The sequence below is a fragment of the Delphinapterus leucas genome, chromosome X, assembly GCF_059928025.1.
Source record: "Delphinapterus leucas isolate spDelLeu-1000000601 "Yukka" chromosome X, BTC_Dleu_Yukka2, whole genome shotgun sequence".
Taxonomy (NCBI): Eukaryota; Metazoa; Chordata; class Mammalia; order Artiodactyla; family Monodontidae; genus Delphinapterus; species Delphinapterus leucas.
In genome coordinates this window covers 29,003,727-29,031,111 of record NC_143150.1, presented here as the reverse complement: position 1 = coordinate 29,031,111, position 27,385 = coordinate 29,003,727, and the positions used below count along the sequence as shown (strand labels likewise).

Below are 27,385 nucleotides of genomic sequence, written 5' to 3'. Positions count from 1 at the left end.
TAAATACAACTGTTGAGATTTTCCCAATCTCCCTTCTATCTCCACAAGGAATGTTCTACTGAGCTACTTAGATTTTCCCTTTGTTTCTTAAAGTTGAAAGTGGCCTTAGAAGCTATCTAATGTCACTTTTCTCATTTTACAGATAGGGAAACAGAGGGTCCACAGAGGTTAGGTAACTGACCCAAAGTCACAGTCAGCAATAGAACTGAACTAGAAATCAGATATCCTGGCATCAGTTTAATGGTTTTTCTATTACAGAATAAAGATCTCAACAGTGCTTCCACCCATATTATTGAGAATTTAATAAAAAGTTACTGAATAACCTTGTTTTCCTACAAATGGAAAAACATGTAGGATCTGTTAACCATAATTGATATTTTGCATCCAGCATCACCGTACTGCTACAAGGAAACCATCCCTTGGTTTTCTTCTAGAGGAAATGGACTTTGACCTCCATTACCTTAGAAGGACAACGTGTGGAACAACTTGACAGATGTAATTCCTAAGGAGGGGTGGGAAGTCGGGTGGGAAAGAGGCAGGACAGCTTTCCTGTGTCACTCACAGAGCTTGGTCAACAAACACAGCTCTAATAAGGAAAAGAAAATTCACAGGAAACAAGCTCTGCTTGTTTTAGAATTGTCAGATGCACTCCAAAATGAATTATTTTATATAGGATTTTGGCATTTCATATTACACAATTTTCAATATGTCTGGCCATTGTATAATAATTCACTAGTGTCTCTTAGATTGATAATGGTATATGTATGTCAGAATTCTTCCTGATGGGGATACTACTTATGAATCATTTGCACAAATTTTTCTAAGGAGTAGCATCTAGAGATGCACATGATAGGATATTTGGTGCAGAGGCAAGGGAAACTTAAAACCGCACACGAGCACAAGCGAGGCAGAAACGACCGGAGTGGTTTTTGAGATGAATTCTTTTAGATGAAGGCGGTTGGGGTGGAGTATGGAAAAGGGAGGAGGATGAAATGGAGAACAACAGTGAGGGAGAGAACATGGTCATCTCAGCACCCCAAGGAGGGGCCGAGGGAGCGCCTCTAGGAAGCCGGCGCTCTAACTAGCCCCCTCACTGTTCCTCACACTGCACCTGCCCGGACACACCGCGTGGAGTACGCTGGGAGTGGGCCAGGGCCCAAGCCTTCCCCGGAGAGGGGCGGGGTCAGGCCGCTCCGGGGGCTGCTCCGCGGGCAGCTCCAGGTGCGGGCCGATGCCCCAGCACTCACCCGCGTCTAGAGCGGCTCAGGGGCGGTAAAGCGCAGCCGCGCACGGCTTTCCTCTCACGTTCGCGCGCCACTCGGTTACGTTCCTGGTCGGGCTGCTCTACATGCAGGCGGTTTCTTCTCGTTGGTTTCGCTGAAGGTGGTGAGGGCCCGGAAGTAGACGCCACAACGGCGCGGGCAGCGGGGCGGGGCACAGGAGCCCTAGGCCAGGCGGAGCCGCCCGCCCGCGCCGACGTCGGAAGGGCCCGCGCGCACGCAGCGCGCCCTTTCTCCCCGCCCCGTGCCGAGTTCAGAGAAGCGCGTCCTGCTGGCGTGACCCGCACGCTCACCCGTACCCAATGGGACGCCCAGAGAGGCGTGCGTGCGTACGACCCGCTGACACGTCCCACCGCTTCATTTTCCGGTTGTGGAAACTGCGAGAGCGAGGTAGAGTGTTTCACCTGACTGAGATCGTGTCAGGTCTCTCAGTGGTTTCTCTGACAAGCACCTGAGGCACTGCAACCTCCCATTGATAAGAGGGCGCTCCCCCCGGTACTGTGCTGGGATTAAATGCAGGCCAATAGTCGTTGAATTATGAGGGCAAGGATCACTAAGGTTATTGGAACGGCATCTGAAGCCCCACTGTCCGGCTTCTAATCCTGTCTTCACCGCGTCCTTCGGTATGCTGGGAAAGTTACTTTACCTCGCTATGCCTCAGTTTCCTCCATTGTAAAGTACAGAAAGTATCACGGTAGTGCTATCATGGAAGATTAAATGAGATAGTGCCTTTGACTCCATTAGCAAAAGACCAAGCATGCAGTAAGCATTCGTTAACTGTTAGCTGTTATATCACTCACCCCTGTATCACTAGCACTTAATCTAGTGCCGCACGCAGGGGACAGTACATAGTTTTGGAATTAATGAATGTTAGAGCAACAGATGAACCAGGACCAGAAAGGATAAGGAACTTTCTAAAGGCCACACAGTAATTAATGGCAGAGGTGGGACTAGAATTAAGCTCTAATTATAAGTGTAGAGCTCTCTTTCTGCTAAACATGTGATCTGCCCTTTAAAATTCATTTTTTTTGTGGCAGAAAGGGTTTTTTGCTAAAAAGCACGAAGTCTTACAAATTTTTTTAATGTACTGTCACCAGTTTCCATCTAAATAACTTTGAGTGGTGATTTACTCAGGCCTGAGTTCCTAAAGACACGTACATTTGAGTATTGGCAATGACCCAGTTTAAGTAGACTGAAGGTTTCAAGAAGCACTGAAACAATGAACAAATAGATTTTATAAAGGCAATTACTGTCCTGGCAGCACTACCCTAAATTCTGGAGATATAGTGGTGAACAAAATTAGCCCCCTGCCTTCAAGGAGCTCTCAGTCTAGCAGGGAAGAAAGACATTAAACAATTCATTACAAATACATGGTTGTATGTTCTCCAAAGGAATACAAAAATGAATTCTAGAACTGGAAAAGAACTTATGACTGCAGAGTATCTCCACTATATTTTCTTAAATAACATATATTGTCTATTGTCACATATATATAAATATATGTGTATATATATATATATATAGTTAAGTGAAACAAGTTGCAGAATAATGTGTATAGTATGATTATACTTTGGTGAAAACACAGAATTTTACATATGTGCACATATGTTTGATCTGTTTGTATGAGCAAGGGGAGTTGTGGAAGGCTGCTCAGCAGGCTATTAATATTGATCACATCAGGAGGTCGACGTGTGATGATTAGCTTTGTGTTTATACATCCTCCTATTGTTTCACTGGTTATAACAAGCATTTGTTATTTTTGAATTTGAAGAACAGCAAATAAAAAGATCTTTAAAATTAGAGGGAAAAAAAGAATAAGAGGAAAAGATACCAATAAAAATACCTTTTAAAGAGTGCGGACAGCCAGTCTCTCCTTGCAAAAAGGGACCAAGGAAAGACAGAAATGGCACTCAGAATTCAGAGACAGTGGCAAGGAGTCAGTTTAAGATGCTGCTTCCTTCTAGTACAGGAAGGAATACCAAACTGGAAGTACTGATACAAGATGCTCTGAAACAGAATAAACCATGGAATTTTCAACACCAAAAGTGCTGTCAATGAGAGATTGTCTAAGAACCCAGTTCTCTACTTAAAGCAGAGCTTAAACATACTTTGCATTTGAAGTGAGGTTAGTGAGATGGTTGATTTGTAGTTAGGTGATTCATTTTTAAAATGCCATTCCACATCGTAGCCCTAATTTTAAAAATACATGCAATTAGTTTCTGCTAAAATTAAAAATATTTATAAATATTCTTTGGCCCAGCTAACCCATTTCTTGTAATCTCTCCCCCAGAAATTAAAGCACCAGAATGTAAGGCTAAATGTATAAGGTCAAATGCACTGTTGTTGATAATAGTGGGAAATATCCGTCAATAAGAGAATGGTTGAATTAATTACGGTGCATCCATATAGTGTAACATTAAGCATAAAATAAACAGCTTATCTCACCTGCACTAAATACTTCAGTAAACACACTAACCTGCTCCTTGTGTGGGGGGGCTGAGGGTTGCTTTTGAATTTGGTTGCCTTCATGTAGCCAGCAGGTAAGGCAAGATTGCATTAAAAACTGACAACACTGCATTTTTGGTAAAGTCCTCCTGCCAAGTGCATGCATTATTCAGCATGAGAAATCATTAATTTTTAGTAATTGGCGATCACTTGCATTTGAACGTTCAAATTTTCGAAATCTGTCCAAAGGCCTTTGGGAAATTAACATGACTTTCTACAACAGTTCAGTGGAATAATAAATATTGAAGAAAATCTAAGGTGGATTGTTTTCTGCATAACATCTTTTTGAAGGGTTTAAAATGTCTTCTGTGTTTACCAAAATTAATAGCTATAATATATGAACCTCTTCTGCCCAGAATTTCACAACTGTTTATCTTTAATAAACAAATTCCCTTGTCTGAGCAAATTCATTATTGTTTCCATTTGAGTATAGTTTGGTCCCTAAATGAATCTCATTTGTGTTTTCAGGCATATTCATGCTTGCAATCTCATTTTAAAATGTTTTCCCATTTGATGACCATCTGGAAGCTTTCCTTTTTTAAAATTAACAAACCCATTTGCCTGCCAACAAATATGTATTAAGTGTTTACAGTAGGTCAGGCTCTGTTTTAGGTATTGTTTTTTTCAAAAGCCTTTTTTTATTATGGGGAACTTCAAACATATACCGAAATAGAAAAGTATAATGAAATCACGTGTACTTTTTAAGGAAGCTTCAACATCCTCAATTCAAAGCCAATCTTATTACATCTATACTCTTTCCACTTCCCTCCTTTCCATATTATTGTGAAGCACTTCTGGGACACGTCATTTCATCCATAAACATTTCAAAATGTATAAGAGATAAGGGCTTCTTAAAAAACCCCACAATACCACTAGAAAACTAAAAAATGAATAATTCCTTAATATACTTATGGAATTACTTGACAGTGTTCAAATTACCAATAATTTCACAAGTGTCGTGGTATTTTAATAATCTGAAGCAGAATCTAAATAGTCTACACATAGTGATCGAGTTTTGTGTCTTTTAAGTCTCTTTAGTCTATAGGTTTCTCTTTTTCTCTTTCTCTCTCGCTCTTGACATTTCTTTGTTAAAGAAGTCTGGTTGTTTGTCTTGTACATTTACCCAGTCTGGTGCAGATAGCCTTATTCTGGTCCCTTTAATGTGTTTCTCTGCCGTTTGTGTTCCTTATAAATGGGTAGTTGGATGTAAAGTAGGGTTGCCAGATTTAGCAAATAGAAATACAGAGTTCCCAGTTAAAATTGAATTTCAGATAAACAATGAATACTTTTTTAGTATAACTGTGTCCCAGATTTAGTGTATGGGACATACTAAATATTGCGTGGGACATGCTTACACTAAAAATATTATTTGTTGTTTATCTGAAATTCAGTTTTAACTGGGCATCCTGAAATTCATCTGGCAACCATAACCCTAATCTAAAAGCTTTGTTTGATTCAGGTTCAATTTTTTGCGGGGGAGGGAGGGGGTGCAAAATTACTTCATAAGTGGTGGCATGTGCTTCCTTCAGGAACATTATGTCTGGTTGTCTTTTTTTTATGTTTTATTTATTTTGTTTTGTTTATTTTTGGCTGCATTGGGTCTTTGTTGCTGTGCACGGGCTTCTAGTTGCGGCGAGTAGGGGCTGCTCTTCGTTTTAGTGCATGGGCTGTAGGTGCGCAGGCTTCAGTAGTTGTGGCACGCAGGCTCAGTAGTTGTGGCTCATGGGCTCTAGAGCACAGGCTCAGTAGTTGTGGCACATGGGCTTAGTTGCTCCGCGGCATGTGGGATCTTCTGGACCAGGGCTCGAACCCGTGTCCCCTGCATTGGCAGGTGGAGTCTTAACCACTGTGCCACCAAGGAAGCCCTGTCTGGTTGTCTTTGTGATGGTAGCTGCCATTGATGCCTAGATCCATAATTCATTAGGGTTGCAATATGGTGGTCTTCTAATTTTCCAAGGCATATTTTTAAGAGGAAGTTTGGTGTAGTGATTAAGAAGTCAGGCTCTGGCATAGGAAAGACTTGGCTTAAGCTCTGGCTCAGCTACTTTCCTAGTTGTGTGACCTAGGGCAAGTTAGGTCACTTCTCTCAGCCTTAGCTTCCTCATCTGTAAAACAAGGTTAATAGTAGTACCTATCTCATAAGATTTTTTTTTGAGGATCAAATGAGTTAAGGTATGTGGAGGATTTAGAACGGTGTCTAGCACACAATAGATGCTCCTAAGAGCCAGCTATTATATCTAATGAGACTCTTGAAGAGTCATGGCCTTTCAAATTCAGGATTTCCTAATATTAAAAACTTTAAATCCTCTACTCAGCAGTTATATTTTCACATAATTAATAAAAATAACAATAAGGATGTATTGAACGAACAGCCTCTCCTATTTGTCCAGTGCTTTGCAGTTAACAAAGGCCTTCTTCACATGATTCCATTCTCATTTGATCCTCATAGCAGCCTGTTAATCAGGACTGGTCTTATCTGTTTTTAAATCTGAAGAATCTTGGACTTAGGGAGGTGACTTGCTCAACTTGTAACACAGCTAGAAAGTCACACAGTAGAGTAGGGACTGAGTCCTAGTACAAGGCTCTTTTGAGGGAAAACATTGAGTGAGGAAAATTTTGTGGTCCTCCCTCTGTGCAACACTTTCATTTCTTGGTTCCAGGGACAACACTATCTTGTTTTCTTTTTCAACTTTTCAGCTTCTTGTTTCTTTCCCAGACTAATCCCTCCTCGTCCCCATCCTCAGTCTCTTTCTTCTCTTCAAAATGTAGTTTTTCCCCAGGGTTCTATCCTTGGGCCATTTTTATTGTTATATTCTTCCCCTTTAATACATACTCAATAGCTTCATCTATTCAAATAGCTTCAACGATTCTCTCTGGGAAGATGATTTCCACATCTATATTTCTGGCCTCTACCTCTTGAATTTTGGACCCAAAATTTCAGTTGCCTGCTTGATATCTCCATATGGCTGTTTCAGACAGAATCTTACATTCAGTGGGACTGCTTATCTGGATCCTGGTTTTAACCAATCAACTATATAAATCAAACAAACAAGGGGCCGATTGAGGAAGTTTGAATAATTACTGATGACATTAAGTATTTGATGACATTAAAGGCTTAATGTTACCTTTTTAGGTGAGATAATTATATGTGGCTATGTTAGGAATATCTTTCAGAAATACATACTGAAGTGTTTATGGATAATATCATATGATGTCCGGGATTTACTTCAAAATAATCCCGTTGGGGAGAGAAGGAATAGGTAAGGGTATTGATTGGCTGTGAGTTGATAATTGTTGAGTTAGGTAGTGGGTATATGGGACTTCAATATCCTATTCTCTCTTTTCGTCTATGTTTTGAAATTTGCATAACAAAAAATTTTAAAAGCTTAAATAGGCCCCAAACTGAATTGATTAACCTTGTCTAAATCCATCTCCTGACAATCATTTCCTCTTATCTTCCCAGTCACTTATTATGAAAACCAAAGCTCTTGGTTTCTTCCTTCTCCTTGACCTCTACACCCAATCAATTGCTAAGTCGGGCCGAGCCTCACTTCACAGTGAATCCTGCTTCTGTCCTCTCTTTCCCATTCAAACTGCCACCACTCTCTTAAGTCCCTAATTACTTCTTGCCTGCACTAGTTTAATAACATTCATAAATTTCTCTCCATTTCCAGTCCCTCCTCACTTGGTATATGTGAAGCCTCTAGCATAATGCTTGGTACTTAGTCCCTTCTCCATTTCTCCTCAATAGTGAATTCCTCTTCCTTCCTGCTGCCTGCTTAACCCTCTGATGACATCTCCCTTCCCTGAGACTGCTCCTCACTCCCTTTCAGAATTGCTTTCTTCCCCATCCCTCCTGGATCCTGCACCCTCACTGCTGCCTCCAATGCACCCAGCTGCTATGCTTTGTGGAGGAAGCACGTGTCTGAATAAAGAATGATTTCTCAGTTCCAAAGTTAGAGCAGGGTTTTTCATAGCTGTAGGTGAGTGGAGTCTTTACGTACAGACGAAACAGGCATACTAAGTGTGAGTAAAAGAGAAGCAAGTTTTAAACCTGCCTCTTGTCCCCTCAACTCATTGGAGAAGAAGAGGCACGATCTTTAGTCCAGAGGGATCAGCTTCTAGATCCAGGCAGGCTAGGGTAAATGCCAGTGGCAAAGAAGGAGCTGGGTGGATATTATTCCAGCAAGCTGGGGACTTCTTGACGAAATACCTCTCGCCTAGTCTGGCTAAGGGAGGAAGAGCAAGAACTGCCTCCGGTGGGTCTCATAGAGGCAGCATCAGCAGTATGGATTGCGCGAAGGTCCTGTTGCTCAGGGCTGTCCCAGAGAAATAGAACCCTTACTTTTGGTGGCCTGCCTAGGTGTAGTTCTGTCTGTTTTGGAGAGCAGCCAGGCATTCAGGAGCTGGGCTGGCCAAGCACAAAAAAACCCCTATCCTTTAAAAAAAATTCTGTAAATCAATCACATTCTTGCATTTTAAGCATAACACTTGCAACTAAAACCAAACTGCTGTATTATAATCAAGATGCATCTGCCTATTTTATATTTAAGGCCCACAGGCTTCAACTAATTTAGGGGACCATCTGGTGAGAAAGAGAGAAAGTCTTATTACAAAGTGGTATTTGTTTGCAGGCTCAGGCCTCAGAAAGGATTGTCCTGGGGATCCCAACCAATTTCCAGTGCTCCTGACTTAGAAAGGCATGGCTCTGGAGTCAAATAGATCAGATTCAGTTCCTCCTGCAACATTAACAAACTGGTGTCTTGAGCCATAGGACTTCTGAGGTTTGAATTTCCTCAGTTTCCTCATATGTAAAATGGGAATTAGATTATACCTGAAGTAGCTGGGAAGATAAAGGAGATAAAGTCTCCCAGAGGGAGGCTAAAAACATTGCTTCCTTTCCCTTGATCCATAACTTAATCTTCCATCTTATTCCCTCTGAGCCTTGCTCTTCTTGCCTACTTTGTGTAATATCCACTTTCACATGGATAGACGTGGGCATGCTTTTACACTGAGCTTTGAACAAAAGTTCTGAAAAATAAGCTTTATTCCAATGCTGTTATTTGTTCACTTCTACAGAAGTTAAAGAATTGAAATGGAATTGCCCTGGGATGCAGTGGTCAGAGGGCAATTTTGCCTCTTCTGCAGTATGCTAAGCAAATCTATTCTCAAAGTCCTCCTGTCCTACATTTAAGTAGTTGAAAGGATTAGACCAGTTAGCTGGGACAAGTGCCAGTTGCAGCTCAGGGGCGGGAGGAGAGGGAGTTAGAAAGCAGGTTGGTTAGAGATGGAAAATCTGGAAATGGGGATGCTCTTTGATTTTAACTAGATAACTGCTACTTAGGTGACAGCTTTATTTCAAGTGAGAATATGAATTTGGCTGTATTCCTAGTTAGAATCTAATGCTCAAAATTTCCTTTAAATCGAGAAACAAGATTAAAAAGTGATGATTGAGATAGGCAAATGTAATTGCTGAAGCTGAGTAGTAGCTACCTGGAACTTCATTGCACTATTTTCTATACTTTTGTGTGTGTTTGAAAATATCCATAATTAAAAGTTTTTTGTTTATGTGACAGTTATGGAACAATGGAGGTCACTCAAAAACTGGGGAGTTTGATGTCATGTCAGTAAAGCTAGTAGAGGATATTTGAACCAAAAGAACTCCTTAGAGGAAATGTGGTGATTTCTATAATTCTTATCTAGCTAAGTGGGTTTATTTGAAGGATTAAACAACATGCAGATAAGACATTTGATGGATATAATATAAATTGACCTCCAAAAGTTTTTGACAAGATCTTACGACCACTGTTTTGGGTTTGTTTGTTTTTTAGGTTTTTGTTTGTTTGTTTTGGGGCCATGCCACACTTGCAGGATCTTAGTTCCCCAACCAGGGATTGAACCCGGGTCCACAGTAGTGAAAGCGCAGAGTCCTAACCACTGGACCACCAGGGAATTCCCATGACCACTGTTTTTAAGGGAATTGAGTCACTATAGGACCTTGACCCTCTTTCCTCTCAGTAGATATCACCTTAGAAATAAGAAACAGACGTAGAGTTAAAGGAGGTTAAGGACATTATTTTGACATTTTGAAAATATGATTTCTTAGGGATTGGTGGGGAGGCTAGTTTAAAAAAAATCTTTATAAAAGGTCCAAAGGAAGGAATGCACAGTGAAATCTCCAGGTGGAGAATTACATGAAACTTCCTGACAATAAAAAGCCTAGTTGATGGGAATAAACTATAAGGAAATCTCATGAATATGGGCGTGGGTATATTCACTGATAGCTATGAAGATTGGCTTTAGTTGTTGCTCTGAGTTGTTGCTAAACTACTTAGGGATATTATGAAAACCTTGCTTGGCAAGGCTCTAGGCACGAAGGCTCATTATAGAATGACTTAACACTAATTCACATATGTAAATGTACACATATGCATTTGATGCTAGAGTAGTGGCTGGGATCGATTGTGGATCACAGGAGAACAGATTTTTCTCCTCCTAGAATTGGCATGTTGGAACGTAGGTACTCTATTATGGACACCTGCAATCCACCCTGTCAGGGGCTGGGAGAGAGTGTAAAACTAAAATCTAGTAGGGAAGAAAAAATAATCTGCCCTCAGAGGCTTTCCCTTCCCTTCAGGGAGAGGATTGATAGTCTTGCTGACAGTGGAAAAAATAGGTCAAAAGCCTCCTTGTTGAGAGGTATTACCCTTCTACTTGAAGGAACAAAAATGAGAGTAGCAAGTTCTCACGTGGTGGTTGTAGAACAACACATTTCCGGATGAGAGTTGAAGAGGCAAGCTATACTCCTGACAGGACCAGCAATGTAATTTGTAGGGCTCAGTGCAAAATGAAAATGTGGGGCCCCTTGTTCATGAATTACTCAGAATTTCAAAATAGTGACAGCAGAATATTAAACCAAACATGGGCTCTTCTAAGCATGGGACCCTGTGTGATAGCACAGGTTGTATGCTCATCAAGCTGACCTTACTCCTGGGCAGCAGGAATAGTGATAACAAAAATTCAGAAGACATAATAGAAAGGTATGAAGCAGAAAATCAAGATCATCTAAAACTCCCACCACGTAGAAACAACCCTTGTTATTTTGGTGTACATATCCAAGAGATGTTTCTGTATACATATACATATATAGACACATATTCATACAGTTTTTTATACTATGGAAATTGTATGTTAAAAAGGAGATAAGGGGGCTTCCCTGGTGGCACAGTGGTTAAGAATCCGCCTGCCAATGCAGGAGACATGGGTTTGAGCCCCGGTCCAGGAAGATCCCATATGCCGCGGAGCAACTAAGCCCGTGCGCCACAACTACTGAGCCTGTGCTCTAGAGCCCGTGAACCACAACTACTGAGCCCACGTGCCACAACTACTGAAGCCCACGCTCCTAGAGCCTGTGCTCCGTAACAAGAGAAGCCACCGGAATGAGAAACCCACGCACCTCAACGAAGAGTAGCCCCCACTTGCTGCAACCAGAGAAAGCCCATGTGCAGCAACGAAGGCCCAACACAGCCAAAAATAAACAAATAAATTAATAAATTAATTTTTAAAAAAAGGAGATAAGGCCCAAAATGGAGTCACTTGTGCTAAGCCCATGTCACCAAATGGAGACTTAATACATAGGAAACCGAATTACAGTTTCAGCCTCTCCTAGGAATGTAATCTTAACCAGTCAGTCTGGAATTTCCTGGTTAGCACTAAAAAGGTAATCTCCTTGATGGACCCCTGCTGTCCCCCAGAGGAGGGTAACCTTGCTTGAAACAACCAGCTCTTTGTTAGAATAACTTCCTTGTTCTGCCTCCTTCTACCTGTAAAAGTCTTCCATTTTGTACAGCTCCTCAGAGCTTTTTCCTATTTGGTAGATGGTATGCTGCCCAATTCATGAATTGTTTAATAAAGCCAATAAGATATTTAAAATTTACTCAGTTGAACTTTGTTGTTTAACAGATTCGGTGGCAGCAGTGGGACTGAAGGAGACTTCTGATGGCTTCAGGGACAATGAGAAACACAGGAGTGATACCTTGTGAACCCCTTGAGTTCTCTTTCTCGCCATTTCCGAGGGCCGTGGGTAAGTTCCTCTTGGTTCTGAGCTCCACTCTCTTTGCCTTGAGCTTCCAATCTAATTGGCTTTCTGCAGTTCCACATTGGGACCTTCTGGTAGTTAGACTACAATCCCCTATTTGACTGGAAAACCCCAGCCCTTAGTTTAGTCCCCAGATTCCACGTTGGGAACTGCTGGCGATTCTGTCAATAGTTCCCCATTTGTTTAGAATCCCAGTCTGTAGTCCCCACTTGCTGGGTCTTCTGGTTCAGTCCTTTCCCGAGTCCCAGGTTCCACATTGGGAATTGCTGGTGGTGTGTACAGGGCCTTCTCTTGTCCAGGCCACAGTAACATCTCTTGGTTACTGCTGGTGTGTTAAGGTGCACATGTTTGTTTGTCTTGTTTTGTGTAGATAAGGGCTATTGCTAATGGGATTCTTGGAAGCCAAAAGTCGCAAAATTGGTGGGCATGGGTCAAGTACTTAAAAACTGATGGAGCACTCACCACCTAACTCTAAGATTCCTGTGTTAGGATAAGTTGATCACCAACCTCAAGAAAATTTCCATGCAATGAGGTATGCTGTAAAACACCACACAATCCCCAATGCAGCAGCACAACCCTCTTAGGTATTACAGTAGTCCCGCCATATCTGCAGTTTCACCTTCCATAGTTTCTGTTACCCCTAGTCAACCATGGTCTGAAAGTATTAAATGGAAAATTCTAGAATTAAACAATTCATAAATTTTAAATTGCACACAATTCTGAGTAGCTTGATGAAACCTTGAGCCCTCCAGCTCCATCCTGCCCAGGATCCCCAACCAGTGACATTGTCCGCTCCTGACATCCAGCCATCAACATCATCATGGCTCAATGATCTAGGATCACCCAAAGCAGATGATCCTTCTGACATATCATAAGAAAGTCAATAGTAGCCTAACGCTACATCACAATGCCTAAGTCATTCACCTCACTTCATGTCATCACATAGGCATTTATCATTTCACATCATCACAAGAAGGGTGAGTATAGTACAATAAAATATTTTGTGACAGAGACCACATTCACATAATTTTTATTACAGTATATTGTTATAATTGTTCTATTTTGTTATTAGTTATAATTGTAACTCTCTTACTGTGCCTAATTTATAAATTAAACTTTACAGTATGTATGTATGTTCGTATAGGAAAAAATATATATAGGGTTTGGTACTATCCTTAGTTTCAGGCATCCACTAGGGGTCTTTCTTGGAATGTTTCCCCTGTGATTAAGGACAGACTACTGTAGTTTGGCTCCAAGAGACCAAAAAGGATTAGCTAAAAGAAATGGGATCCTTAAATTCCAAAGAGTTGAATGCACCACCTTTTGGCACACCTGCTTATTTTATGTGTAAGAACTATGGTCCCGGAAGCTATAAATATCTACAAAAATGGCAGAATCTTGCTAAAAAAAATCCTAGAATTACAATGGCCATTATGGGGAATGTTCCAAGTAGACAAGATCATTCAGTTAAGAGGTTCACTAAAAATCAAAGGTTCCCAAATCAAACAAACAGAATGGGATACCTATTTTAATTGATATGTAGAAGCTTCCAAAAGGCTTCTAGATTCCAAAATAGCTTCAGTGAAAATTTTGTTGTAAAAGGCTAATGGAAAATCAAAGACACAAAAGGTATCTAAAACAACACCAAGGCCTCCTGAATTACACCCTCCTAGGGGTCCATCATCAAAATGCTGTCCTAGAGATTGATATCTATTGTAATCAACTGGGATACTGGAAAAGAGATCCTCAAAGGTCCTATGCAAATTCTTCACATCAGCTTGAATGCCCCCATATCTACCTTCTAAGGAGGGGCCAGAGTTGATGAGACTCTGAGGGATTTTTCTAGTAAACTGCTACTTTATTCCCTTAAGCAGCCAAGGGGAAACTAAAGTTAAAATCAATCAAAAACTTTACCAAATTCTGGTAGATACCAGAGCTTACACTCTCTACTTTAAACCCCACTCAGAGCTTGCAGATGGGATCCTGGGAAAACTGGCAGAAGCTGGCTAAGGGTAATAATTCTTGCTACAGTTGGCTCTCCCAGATCTCTGTCTGTTGTATCCTGTAGAGAAAGGAAAATAAAATACCGTTTGCACCCTCTTTGGGGGCGCCTCTTTAGTCCAAGGAATTGTTCAATACTGCCAGAAATATTTACTGTTTTTCCCAGATGAAACCTGACAAGATATTTGAAAGGATTTTTTTTTTTTTAAAGTAGCTCTGCGGTCAGAAGTTGGCCAAATTGAAGCTGATATTCAAAGCCTATTGGGAACTTTTTTTTTTTTTTGTGGTACGCGGGCCTCTCACTGTTGTGGCCTCTCCCGCTGCGGAGCACAGGCTCCGGACGCGCAGGCTCAGCAGCCATGGCTCACGGGCCCAGCCGCTCCACGGCACGTGGGATCTTCCCGGACCGGGGCACGAACACGTGTCCCCTGCATTGGCAGGCAGACTCTCAACCACTGCGCCACCAGGGAAGCCCTGGGAACTTTTTTAAAGGCCTTCTCCCCCAAGCTAAAATGAAAACTATACACCCAGAGGGAAAGAAAAACCTTCTGAAGCCTTTGTGGAAGGATTTACTAAAACATTCCAAAGACAAATATTTCTAAATCCAGAACATAGAAATATTTTGGTTTTCATCTTAGTTGGGAATCTTCTCCCTGATACAGAAAAGCAGACTGAAGATAATGTGGTTGGATGAGTGGAACAACCTATGATGCCATTTAAGTTGCAACCCAATTTCTTGAGAAATTAAAAGCAACTGTCCTTATCTTACAGATCTTTGCAAAACCAGAAATGTGGCTCCAGAAAAAATGCAGTCCACCTATCTTTTTTACCTATCCCAAAACCTCCCCTACTTATCTCAGAAAGCTTGTAAGTATTGTAAAAATTCTGGTCTTTAAAGAACAAAAGTCCTTCTTGGAGGAACTTGCATTCTTTCCCTGAGCCTTTGAGAAGTAAATGTTTTACCTAGTCTTTCTCTGGGAACTCTTATCTAGACCATTGCCAATTCCTGAGAATGAAAGAAAAAAGTGGGGGGAAGGCTTTTAAAAAATACAAACTGCTATAAAAGCTCTCTTGCCCCAAATCTGGTCCACAGCTTCTATAAGGTTACTTGTTAAGGACAAATACAAATCTTCAGTGTCTTCTCCACAAATATTATTAGAAGAAGCTTTAGCCATAGCCATTGGAGCAGGTATACTTATTTCAACTGTTCTTTTATAAGCTAGTGAGTTTTATATTATCATATCTGTCTCATGGTTAAAATTTTAGGACAAGAACTATAAAGTCTCAACTATAAAGTTTGCATCTGTATGTTTATGTGTGTCTCTATATATGTTGTAGATGTGTGGTATTTTTTTTTTTACCTCCAGATGGTATTGCCAAAATTAATTTGTAAAAGAGTTCTGTTTAATTGGCTTAAAGAAAATGAATGCCTATATGAATTAAGTATTTATAAAATTCTCAAAAAATATAATAGAAACTAACCCAAATGCTTTTCAGGTTTGTGTGATCTAGGAAAATATTTGGTATTAAAGCTAATTTAAATCTGTTGGTTTAATTAAAATAGACATGTCTTTAGAGTTATCAACATTGAATATAATGCAGACATACAACTTTTATTCTACCTAGGTTTATTAGTCAAATAAGTTCATGATATCTCTGTTATAAAACTTGTCAGTAAGAAACATAACTTGGTATGATGAAGTAATCTAAGCATAATTGTTGAAAACAAGTGAATTAAATAGATGTAAGTGAGATAAGAGTTTTTAGGTGAACTTTTTAGCAATAATTATATTTTACAGTATATCTGCTTAAGCAGTTTCCCCAAATCTTTTTGGTAACCTGAAACCTTAAAGTTTTGCTAAGTTAAATTAAATGATAGTCATTAAATATCTAGATAATTTCCAAATAAGATGAAATACTGAAACACTAATTACTGAATGTAGGTTTATCCACTTTTGGTTTTGTTTTACAGAGCAGCTAAAGATATTTGGGTTTATTAGTAAACATGTTTTGTGCCACACTGAAAAAAAATCACTATGAAAAAGCATATGTTTCTAGAAAATATAAAATGTTTATAAATTTGCCACAAAATGCTAATGTATAAAATAGTTCACAATTGTTTACTTATTTATTTTCAGTAGAAATTAAAGTTTTTAAGGGTTAAAAGTTATATGTAATTAAAACTACTAGAAATAATAAAGGAAAGTTTCCATATGCAAGGAAAGTAGGATGTATGTTTTCAGTAAAAGAAGGTATGAGGAATGGAAATGGATTTTTGTTGAGGGAAAGGGAAGTAATTTTGTCCTAAGGCTGGTTATTTCAGAATGGAAAAGAAGGAAAACATAGGACAAAATCTAAATGTAAAAAAAGAGTTGTAAAAGGTTTATGGGAAAGGAATCTTGGGAAATAATTTTATGCATGGTTAAGCTGGCTAATATTAAAATGAATTTATTTGAGTGAAAATTGAGTTTTAATATCAAAAGTAGCTGGTGCAATATTAGAATTTGGTTTTCTCTCTGTTAAAAGGACAAAGATTTTGTGCACTATTGATCTGCTCTTGTAAGAGATTGTAAATGGTTTTTCTTTCTTTTAAGTAATTTGCCTAGAAGATAAAGATTTTGTGTCTTATCAAAATAATTTCCTGTTTCGGGCTTCCCTGGTGGCACAGTGGTTGAGGGTCCGCCTGCCGATGCAGGGGACGTGGGTTCGTGCCCCAGTCCGGGAGGATCCCACATGCTGTGGAGCGGCTGGGCGCGTGGGCCATGGCCGCTGAGCCTGCGCATCCAGAGCCTGTGCTCCGCAACTGGAGAGGCCACAACAGTGAGAGGCCCGCGTACCGCAAAAAATAATAATTTCCTGTTTCACATTGTCTTTATCAAGTCTTTGATTACTTAAGAAAATTGAGTCTTCTCTATTAAAAGAGCTAAGGTACTTTGTTTGTTTACAAGTATTTAATTTTCTGTATTTGCCTGTGAAGTCTAATTGTCACTATGGCTAAATAGATAATTAAGTATTGTTTCAGTGACCTATGATCCTATTTGACCAAATGTTTTTAAAGCCTTTTGATATTTTTGAAAACTGCCCCCCCCACCAAAAAAAAAATCAAATTCTAAATGAAGTCTTTTTGACCTGGAAGTAACTTTGAGATTTTTCCAGAAGCCCCTGGAAAATCACAACAGAATTACTCTCCTTAGAAAAAGAGAGATGTTAAACTTATTAGGCATATTTGATATGCTAAATTACATGGGAAGCATTGCCAAATAAGTAGTACTAAGCCTTCTTTATGTTGTATTTGTATAGATATATGTGATCCAGAAATTGTATGAAATTCCTGGGAATTTGAAGTGTCCTGGTATGTTATCAGTAATAATTCCAGTTATTATCTTAAAATGTTGTATGTCACAGAAATAACCAAATTTCTTCATCAATTCCATTGCAATTAATTCTCATCAGATCTTTAACAATGAGCATTTTTTAAGTCTTTTTACAGATAGTTACTCTTCTACTCTGATATTTTTGTAAAAAATGTTCCTGCAAAGTACTTCCATCTTAAAGGAGATTCACGGAATGAACTTTGACAAGTACAGGTTTCTGATAACTTTAATATCATAAAGCTGAACTCAGTGAGAATTTTCAGAGCTAATGGAAAAATTGGATTCAAGCAGAACAAGTATTAATTACATGGGTCTGATGAACTGAGGAGGAGGATTATAATTTTTAATGACTTTTTGGTTGAAACATTGCTGGTTCCTTAATGTTTTGTTTTCCAGATTTAAGGAAACTTTTTCTCTTAAGCTAGCTATGACATGCAGCAATTTGGTAAAGTATACCTTTGTAAGCAAAGATGAAACATGTACTTTTTCTCCTTACCCAATCCCTCCATAATTTAGAAACTCTTGAGTATTCTTTTCATGGCAATATAGTTAGTTTTTTGTTTTGTTTTTTTTTTTTTTGCGGTATGCGGGCCTCCCACTGTTGTGGCCTCTCCCGTTGCGGAGCACAGGCTCCGGACGTGCAGGCTCAGCAGCCACGGCCCACGGGCCCAGCCACTCCGCGGCATGCGGGATCTTCCCGGACCGGGGCACGAACCTGCGCCCCCTGCATCAGCAGGCGAACCCTCAACCACTGCACCACCAGGGAAGCCCTAATTAGTTATTTGAATAAGTTCAATAAGGATTTGTTTGTTCTCCTTGTAACAGAACACAATTAGAAACACTGGCTATATTACAATACCAAGGCTTTGACAGGAAAGTCATATTTGAGAGAGACATGCATAGACTCAGATATGACCAGACAGCTTTAAGGTACTAAGGTTGACTTCATGGAGCCAATAAAGCCTCTCAGAAACATCGACCTGGTACTTTGCTTACTGGATTCCCGGCAGCCTTACCAGGTAAGTAAGGAAGGTCACTTCCTGGCAGGCTTAGAAAGCTCAGGATATTTTGGGGATCTGAAGAAGAGAGGAATTCACACAACTATAGGCAAAATCTTGGCTAGGCTTCCTGTCCTCAGAGGCTTTTAAGAGTTCAAGCTGAGATTTCTTATGAAAAGTTCCAGCAAAGCTGTCTTAAAAAGAACTTATATGGTCAATCACTATTCTTGCTGCACTTATGTAAATAACAAGGCCAGTTTTAATGCAAACAAATTAGTTTTACTGTGATTATCTTGGTAAAAAAATGGAGGTGATTGTAGAGAGAAAAATTATGTTTGCATCTTTGTAGATACTAGATTTTAGTCCTGTTAACTGTCTTTGAAGTTTTGTTATATACCTGTAAACTGGACTGGATCCTCAATTCTTTTAGTTTCCTCAAATATCTGGCTATAACTCTCCAAACTAACGTTTCCAATTTTCTCCCACCCTTCTGATTTGGAATCACTAAGAATAAAGGCTGCTGTTAAATTTTCTTGGAAGGGACTATACCAGGTCTTCCTCATTTATCCAGATGGCAGCCAAACTTCAGGGACTTGAACCTTGGGTACACATCTCACAGCTAAAGAAGGCTGCACCCGACAACTGGTCCTGTGTAGACACTGGAGACTCCAAATCTGAGGAAGAGAAGTAGCTAACATTGATGTAGACTGCCAAGATGCCAAATCAAGACTTCATACTTTAGCTAAACATGAAACTCTCTCTCCTTCTCTTTCTTTCCTTTACTCTTCCAGGCCATTGCTAATAGAGTTAACCTTTCAGACTGCTGGATTTGTCATCAAAAATGCCTGTCTGTGATGCCAGAAGACCCCCTGGTTCTCCCTGTGACCAATTTCTCTTCTATTCCCAATTGACGCCCCCCGCCCCCACCAGGAGTCACTTAGAGTCTGACTTTCATGGCCAGAACATCCTGTGCCTTCTTTGACTTTTCTTCAATTATAACTGTACTTGCCCAGTTAGATACAAATACCTGTATAAATCATAGTACATATGCACCCCCATGCTCTTATGATTATCTAAATCAGATCTTCCCCCAATCATGAAAAGCTCTCACCAGCAGCACTCATCTTTGCAAGGAATTAGAACAACTTTTCATTTCAGGCTTAGAGTTTTACTTTCCAATTGTGCTGAAAACCTAACTGACCCCTGGCTTGAATGGACAAATGCAGCAATCCATTAACAATACCACCTTGGTGGGAATGGTTTGTGCCCTGACAGGATTTATCTTTGTCTGTGGTGTTTGTCATTCTCCTTGAGCCTATGAATGCCTAGATGGCTGGTGCATAACTGAGCAATCAATGCCTCTTAGGTTATCTAACTGTGCCCCTAGCTGTCCACAATCAAACTGAGACACCTCATTGGTCAACTCCCCTGAATTTACATCATCCAGTTAGAAAAGACCTCCCAGGAGGTGTTCATGATTCAGGATTCACTTCCTTTGGCAGGTCCCTACTTCCCTGGTTAGGAGTGAATACAAGTAAGGCTATGATCAGGAACCTCTCCTTAACTCTCGAAAATACTACAGAATCTACTGCAAAAGCCATAGCTGCCCAACAAAAATCCTTACACTCTCTGATCAAGATTGCTCTTGATAAAAAGATAACCCTTGATTATCTTTTAGCTGAGCAACGAGTTGTTTGTGCTGTGGCCAGCACCATTTGCTGCACCTGGATTAGTACTGCTGAAGTTGAAACTCAGCTGTATAAGATCACTGAATAAGCCACTGGCTTAAGAAAGTAACTCCTTCAACGGGTTCTTTCTTTGATGTAGTTGATTGGTTTGGGTCTTGGGGACCATGACTCCAAAGTGCACTCCAGACTTTGGGAATTATCCTGCTTACCACAGTCATAGTAGTCTCCCTGGTGTGCTGTGTTCTCTCAAAAGCTTTAAATGCATGGTTGCAGCTGCTCACCACCAAGCAAATGTAAGACTGGAATGTCAGGAAAGAACGAAGAGAACGACCAGCTAAAAAATTGTGAACCTGGAGTTATGACCCGTGAATGACACAGAGGTTCAGCTAAAAAGTCATGACCTGTGAATACTACACAGAGGATCAGCAAAAACTGTGGGAACTTCAGAGTGGTAGCTGAAAGTGCCACTAATGCCTTAAATTTTGATCACATCTCCCAGTTAAGCTGAGAGTCTGATCAGAAGGGGGAAATTGTTAAAAAAGAGACAATAGGCCCCAAATGGAGTCACTTGTGCTAAGCCCACATCACCAAACTGAGACTTAATACCTAACCTAATTGCAGTTTCAGCCTCTCCCAGGAATGTAATTCCAGTCAGTCTGGAATTGTCTGGTCAGCCGTAGTGAGGTAATCCACCTGATAGACCCCTGCTGTCCCCCAAAGGAAGGTGACCTTGCTTGAAACAATCCACTCGTTGCTAGTAATTTCCTTGTCCCTCCACCTTCTGCTTGTAAAAGTCTTCTATTTTGTACTGCTCTTCAGAGTTCCTTTCTATTTGCTAGATGGGATGCTGCCCAATTCATGAATTGTTGAATAAAGCCAATAAAATCTTTAAAGCTTACTCAGTTGAGGGACTTCCCTGGTGGTCCAGTGGTAAAGAATCCACCTTGCAATGTAGAGGACGTGGGTTTGATCCCTGGTCAGGGAACTAAGATCCCACGTGCCGAGGAGCAACTAAGCCCGCATGTCACAACTACTGAGCTTGCGTGCCTCAACTAGAGCCCATGTGCTGCAAACTACAGAGCCCACATGCCCTGGAGCCTGTGCACCACAACTAGAGAAGAGAAAACCCGCATGCCACAACTAGAGAGAAGCCCACGCACCACAACGAAGAGCCTGCACACTGCAAGGAAGGATCCTGCATGCCTCAGCAAAGATCCTGCGTGCCACAACTAAGACCTGACACAGCCAAAAATAAATAAATAATAAATAAATCTTTAAAAAACAACTTAGTTGAATGTTGTTACTTAACAGGTATATTGTACATTCTCTTTTGTCGCCTTTTTAAAAACTTACTACATTTTACAGGGTTTTCCATGTTGGTAAATATAAATCATTTCAATCCTATTGTATAGAGATTCCATGTTCTATTTAACCAAACCCTATTGTTCAGTGTCTGAGGAATCTCGAGTTTTTTGTTATTACACATGATGCACATTGAATGTCCATACAAGTTGAGTGGGGATTGAATAGCTCAATCAGTATAAAGCACTTCACAGAGTACTTGGTAAATAGTAAGCTCTTTATAAATGTTAGTGTTATTTTTATATTGTCAAATTGCCCCATATAAAGGTGAACTAATTTACATTCCTGATAGCAGGGTGAGAGGGCTTAGTTTCCTTAAATCTTGGCCAGTTCTTTCAACTTTTGCCTTTTGTATTTCTTCCTCTGTAAATGGCCTGTTCATGTTCTTTGATGGTTCTCCTGTTAGATTCCTCATGCTTCAAAATTTTTAATGGGTTTCTGTACTGGGGCTATTAAGCCTTTGTAATATGAATGACAGGTACTTTTTCTTCTAGTTTTTTTGTTTGATGTTCGATTTTGTTTACTTTAACCACACAGATGTTTTAAAGTTTAATACAGTTAAATCTGTCCATTTTTTCCTTTAGGATTTTGGTCTTTGCTGTCTTCTTCTTCTGTTTTTTTTGGGGGGGGCCACGCTGTGAAGCTTGTGGGATCTTAGTTCCCTGCCCAGGGATTGAACCTGCGCCCCCTGCAGTGGAAGCACAGAGTCCAAACCACTGGACCTCCAGGGAATTCCCTTGCTGCCTTCCTTTAGAAAATCTTTTGCCACAGCCTAGGTTTGAAGTTCAATGGGGGTGAAACCTCTCCTACCTTAAGTTAGGTCCACCAGCTTTCCTCTGAGGCTTCATTCTTCTGGGGTGTGTTGTTCCAAATTCTACAGCGGAATTCACAACACTAGAATACTTTCAAACGTACATGGGAAGGGAATACTTCTATTAACTTTGAATGATACAAGGTATATTAAGAATGAGTGTCTTCTACCTTCTTCCTACCCAGAAAACACTTGTGCCTTTTCATATTTTCTGCCTTGCTTTGCTTCTCTTTTTTTTTGGCTGCACTGAGTGGCTTGTGGGATCTTAGTTCCCTGACCAGGGATTGAACCTGGGGCCTCGGCAGTGAAAGCATGGAGTCCTAACCACTGGACCACCAGGGAATTCCCTACCTTGCTTTGTTTTCTAGGGAGAGTTCTGTCTTCATCAGAGCTATTCTTTTGGGGATCAAACCAAAGAGAAATTGAATTGCATATACATTTATTTGGAGTTAGTGGGATATACTTATGTGGTTTGCTATCACTTCTGCATATAGTTAAGTTATTGCTGGCTGTACGAGTGTAGGAATGACTTGTGGAAACATTTCTGAAGTGGTAAATCTAAAGCTTATTTAAGATTAGTTATTACTTAAAAAACGTGACACATCGTAAAATCTTCCAGCTTACGTATAAAAGAAATGACCGAGGATTTCCCAAATTTTATAACAATCCAAAAAATTTACATGACATTGACCAGTGGTGGTGAGTTGTGAAGCTGCAAAATACTTTTCAAACTCTCAGAAAAAAACCGAGTTGTTTTTCTGTTCTCTCTATAGAAATTGTACTACAAAAGGTGTATTGGATGAAGAGGTGATCAAAAGACATGCAACCAAAAAATATAGGAAAAAGGTATATATTTAAAGTGATGAAAGGGAAGAACCTACAACCAAGATTACACTACCTGGCAAGGATCTCATTCAGATTTGATGGAGAAATCAAAAGCTTTACAGACAAGCAAAAGATAAGAGAACTCAGCACCACCAAACCAGTTCTACAACAAATGCTAAAGGAACTTCTCTAAGTGGGAAACACAAGAGAAGAAAAGGACCTACAAAAACAAACCCAAAACAATTAAGAAAATGGTCATAGGAACATACCTATCAATAATTACCTTAAACGTGAATGGATTAAATGCCCCAACCGAAAGACACAGGCTTGCTGAATGGATACGAAAACAAGACCTATATATATGCTGTCTACAAGAGACCCACTTCAGACCTAGGGACACATACAGAATGAAAGTGAGGGGATGGAAAAAGATATTCGATGCAAATGGAAATCAAAGCTGGAGTAGCAATACTCATATCAGATAAAATAGACTTTAAAGTAAAGAATGTTACAAGAAGCAAGGAAGGACATTACATAATGTTCAAGGGATCAATCCAAGAGGAAGGTATAACAATTATAAATATATATGCACCCAACATAGGAGCACCTCAATACATAAGGCAACTGCTAACAGCTCTAAAAGAGGAAATCGACAGCAACACAAAAATAGTGGGGGACTTTAATACCTCACTTACACCAATGGACAGATCATCCAAACAGAAAATTAATATGGAAACACAAGCTTTAAATGACACAATAGACCAGATAGATTTAATTGATATTTGTAGGACATTGCATCCAAAAACAGCAGATTACACTTTCTTCTCAAGTGCGCATGGAACGTTCTCCAGGACAGATCACATCTATGGCCACAAATCAAGCCTCAGTAAATTTAAGAAAATTGAAATGATATCAAGCATCTTTTCTGCCCACAACGCTATGAGATTAGAAATCAATTACAGGGAAAAAAACGTAAAAAACACGAACACACGCAGGCTAAACAATACGTTACTAAATAACCAAGAGATCACTGAAGAAATCAAAGAGGAAATCAAAAATACCTAGAGACAAATGACAATGAAAACACGACAATCCAAAACCTATGGGATGCAGCAAAAGTAGTTCTAAGAGGGAAGTTTATAGCTATACAAGCCTACCTCAAGAAACAAGAAAAATCTCAAATAAACAATCTAACCTTACAGCTAAAGGAACTAGAGAAAGAAGAACAAAACCCAAAGTTAGCAGAAGGAAAGAAATCATAAAGATCAGAGCAGAAATAAATGAAATAGAAACAAAGAAGACAATAGCAAAGATCAATAAAACTAAAAGCTGGTTCTTTGAGAAGATAAACAAAATTGATAAACCATTAGCCAGACTCATCAAGAAAAAGAGGGAGAGGACTTAAATCGATAAAATTAGAGACGAAAAAGGAGAAGTTACAAAAGACACTGCAGAAATACAAAGCATCCTAAGAGACTACTACAAGCAACTCTATGCCAATAAAATGGACAACCTGGAAGAAATGGACAAATTCTTAGAAAGGTATAACCTTCCAATACTGAACCAGGAAGAAATAGAAAATATGAACAGACCAATCACAAGTAATGAAATTGAAACTGTGATTAAAAATCTTTCAACAAACAAAAGTCCAGGACCAGATGGCTTCACAGGTGAATTCTATCAAAATTTAGAGAGGAGCTAACACCCATCCTTCTCAAACTCTTCCAAAAAATTGCAGAGGAAAGAACACTCCCAAACTCATTCTATGAGGCCACCATCACCCTGATACCAAAACCAGACAAAGCTACTACAAAAAAAGAAAATTACAGACCAATATCACTGATGAATACAGATGCAAAAATCCTCAACAAAATACTAGCAAACAGAATCCAACAACACATTAAAAGGATCAGACACCATGATCAAGTGGGATTTATCCCAGGGATGCAAGGATTCTTCAATATATGCAAATCAATCAATGTGATACACCATATTACCAAACTGAAGAAGAAAAACCATATGATCATCTCAATAGATGCAGAAAAAGCCTTTGACAAAATTCAACACCCGTTTATGATAAAAACTCTCTAGAAAGTGGGCATTGAGGGAACTTACCTCAACATAATAAAGGCCATATACAACAAACCCACAGCAAACATCATTCTCAACAGTGAAAAACTGAAAGCATTTCCTCTAAGATCAGGAAGGAGACAAGGATGTCCACTCTCACCACTATTATTCAACATAGTTTTGGAAGTCCTAGCCACGGCAATCAGAGAAGAAAAAGAAAAGGAATACAAATTGGAAAAGAAGAAGTGAAACTGTTACTGTTTGCAGATGACATGATACTATACATAGAGAATCCTAAAGATGCCACCAGAAAACTACTAGAACAAATAAATGAATTTGGTAAAGTTGCAGGATACAAAATTAATGCACAGAAATCTCTTGCATTCCTATACAATAATGATGAAACATCTGAAAGAGAAATTAAGGAAACACTCCCATTTACCACTGCAACAAAAAGAATAAAATACCTAGGTATAAACCTACCTAGGGAGACAAAAGACCTGTATGCAGAAAACTGTAAGACACTGATGAAAGAAATTAAAGATGATACCAACAGATGGAGAGATATACCATGTTATTGGATTGGAAGAATCAATATTGTGAAAATGACTGTACTACCCAAAGCAATCTACAGATTCAATGCAATCCCTATCAAATTACCAATGGCACTTTTTACAGAGCTAGAACAAAAACTCTTAAAATTTGTATGGAGACACAAAAGACCCCGAATAGCCAAAGCAGTCTTGAGGGAAAAAAACAGCTGGAGGAAGCAGACTGCCTGACTTCAGACTATACTACAAAGCTACAGTAATCAAGACAATATGGTACTGGCACAAAAACAGAAATATAGATCAATGGAACAGGATAGAAAGCCCAGAGATAAACCCACGCACCTATGGCCGACTAATGTATGACAAAAGAGGCAAGGGTATACCATGGAGAAAAGACAGTCTCTTCAATAAGTGGTGCTGGGAAAACTGGACAGCTACATGTAAAAGAATGAAATCAGAACACTCCCTAACACCATACACAAAAATAAACTCAAAATGGATTAGAGACCTAAATGTAAGGCCAGACACTATAAAACTCTTAGAAGAAAAACATAGGAAGAACACTCTTTGACATAAATCACAGCAAGATCTTTTTTGATCCACCTCCTAGAGTAATGGAAATAAAAACAAAAGTAAACAAATGGGACCCAATGAAGCTTAAAAGCTTTTGCAAAGCAAAGGAAACTACAAACAAGAAGAAAAGACAACCCTCAGAATGGGAGAAAATATTTGCAAATTTATCAACAAACAAAGGATCAATCTCCAAAATATATAAACAGCTCATGCAGCTCAATATTAAAAAAACAAACAACCCAATCCAAAAATGGGCAGAAGACCTAAATAGACATTTCTCCAGAGAAGACATACAGATGGCCAAGAAGCACATGAAAAGCTGCTCAATATCACTAATTATTAGAGAAATGCAAATCAAAACTACAATGAGGTATCACCTCACACCGGTTAGAATGGGCATCATCAGAACATCTACAAACAACAAATGCTGGAGAGGGTGTGGAGAAAAGGGACCCCTCTTGCACTGTTGGTGGGAATGTAAATTGATACAGCTGGTATGGAGAACAGTATGGAGGTTCCTTACAAAACTAGAAATAGAATTACCATGTGACCCAGCAATCCCACTACTGGGCATATACCCAGAGAAAGCCAGACACATGCACCCCAATGTTTGTTGCAGCACTATTTACAATAGCCAGGTCATGGAAGCAACCTAAATGCCATTGACAGAGGAATGGATAAAGAAGATGTGGTGTATATACACAATGGAATATTACTCAACCATAAAAAGGAACGAAATTGGGTCATTTATAGAGACGTGGATGGATCTAGAGACTGTCATATAGAGTGAAGTAAGTCAGAAAAAGAAAAACAAATATTGTGTATTAATGCATTTATGGGAACCTAGAAAAATGGTACAGTGCAGTGGCAGGCTGCACAGGCTCCCGGGAGGGGAGGTGTGGATAGTGACCTGTGCTTGCACACAGGATTCTTGGTGGCTGCAGCAGGAGAGTTAGCCTTTCATGCCTGTCTCTGGGTTCCAAGCTGATAGCCACGGCTTGCGCCCATCTCTGTAGCTCTGTTAGGTGGTGCTCTGCCTTCTTTGGGCAGACAGGGAAGGAACCCCCTCTCCTCGCACACCCTGAAACAATGGTCTCTTGCTTCTTAGACAGGTCCAGGCTTTTTCCCGGACTCCCTCCCGGCTAGCTGTGGCGCACTAGCCCCCTTCAGGCTGTGTTCACGCAGGCAACCCCAGTCCTCTCCCTGGGATCTGACCTCCGATGTCCGAGCCTCAGCTCCCACCCCGACC

The 27,385-nt window shown here is 39.9% G+C and overlaps 1 protein-coding gene and 1 long non-coding RNA gene across 2 annotated transcripts in view; one reads left to right on the top strand and one right to left on the bottom strand.

Moving 5' to 3' along the window:
- Positions 1-1,486, bottom strand: part of C1GALT1C1 (C1GALT1 specific chaperone 1) — a 3,554-nt gene extending 2,068 nt beyond the window's left edge. The window contains exon 1 of the mRNA XM_022561858.2: positions 1,248-1,486. The gene's annotated coding sequence lies outside the window, so the exon portion shown is untranslated. The remainder of the gene's footprint in view (positions 1-1,247) is intronic.
- On the top strand, positions 908-27,385 carry LOC111168239 (uncharacterized). Its single transcript, XR_002642978.3, has 3 exons — positions 908-1,670; positions 11,748-11,868; positions 22,891-27,385. It is a non-coding gene; the product is annotated as an uncharacterized LOC111168239 (long non-coding RNA).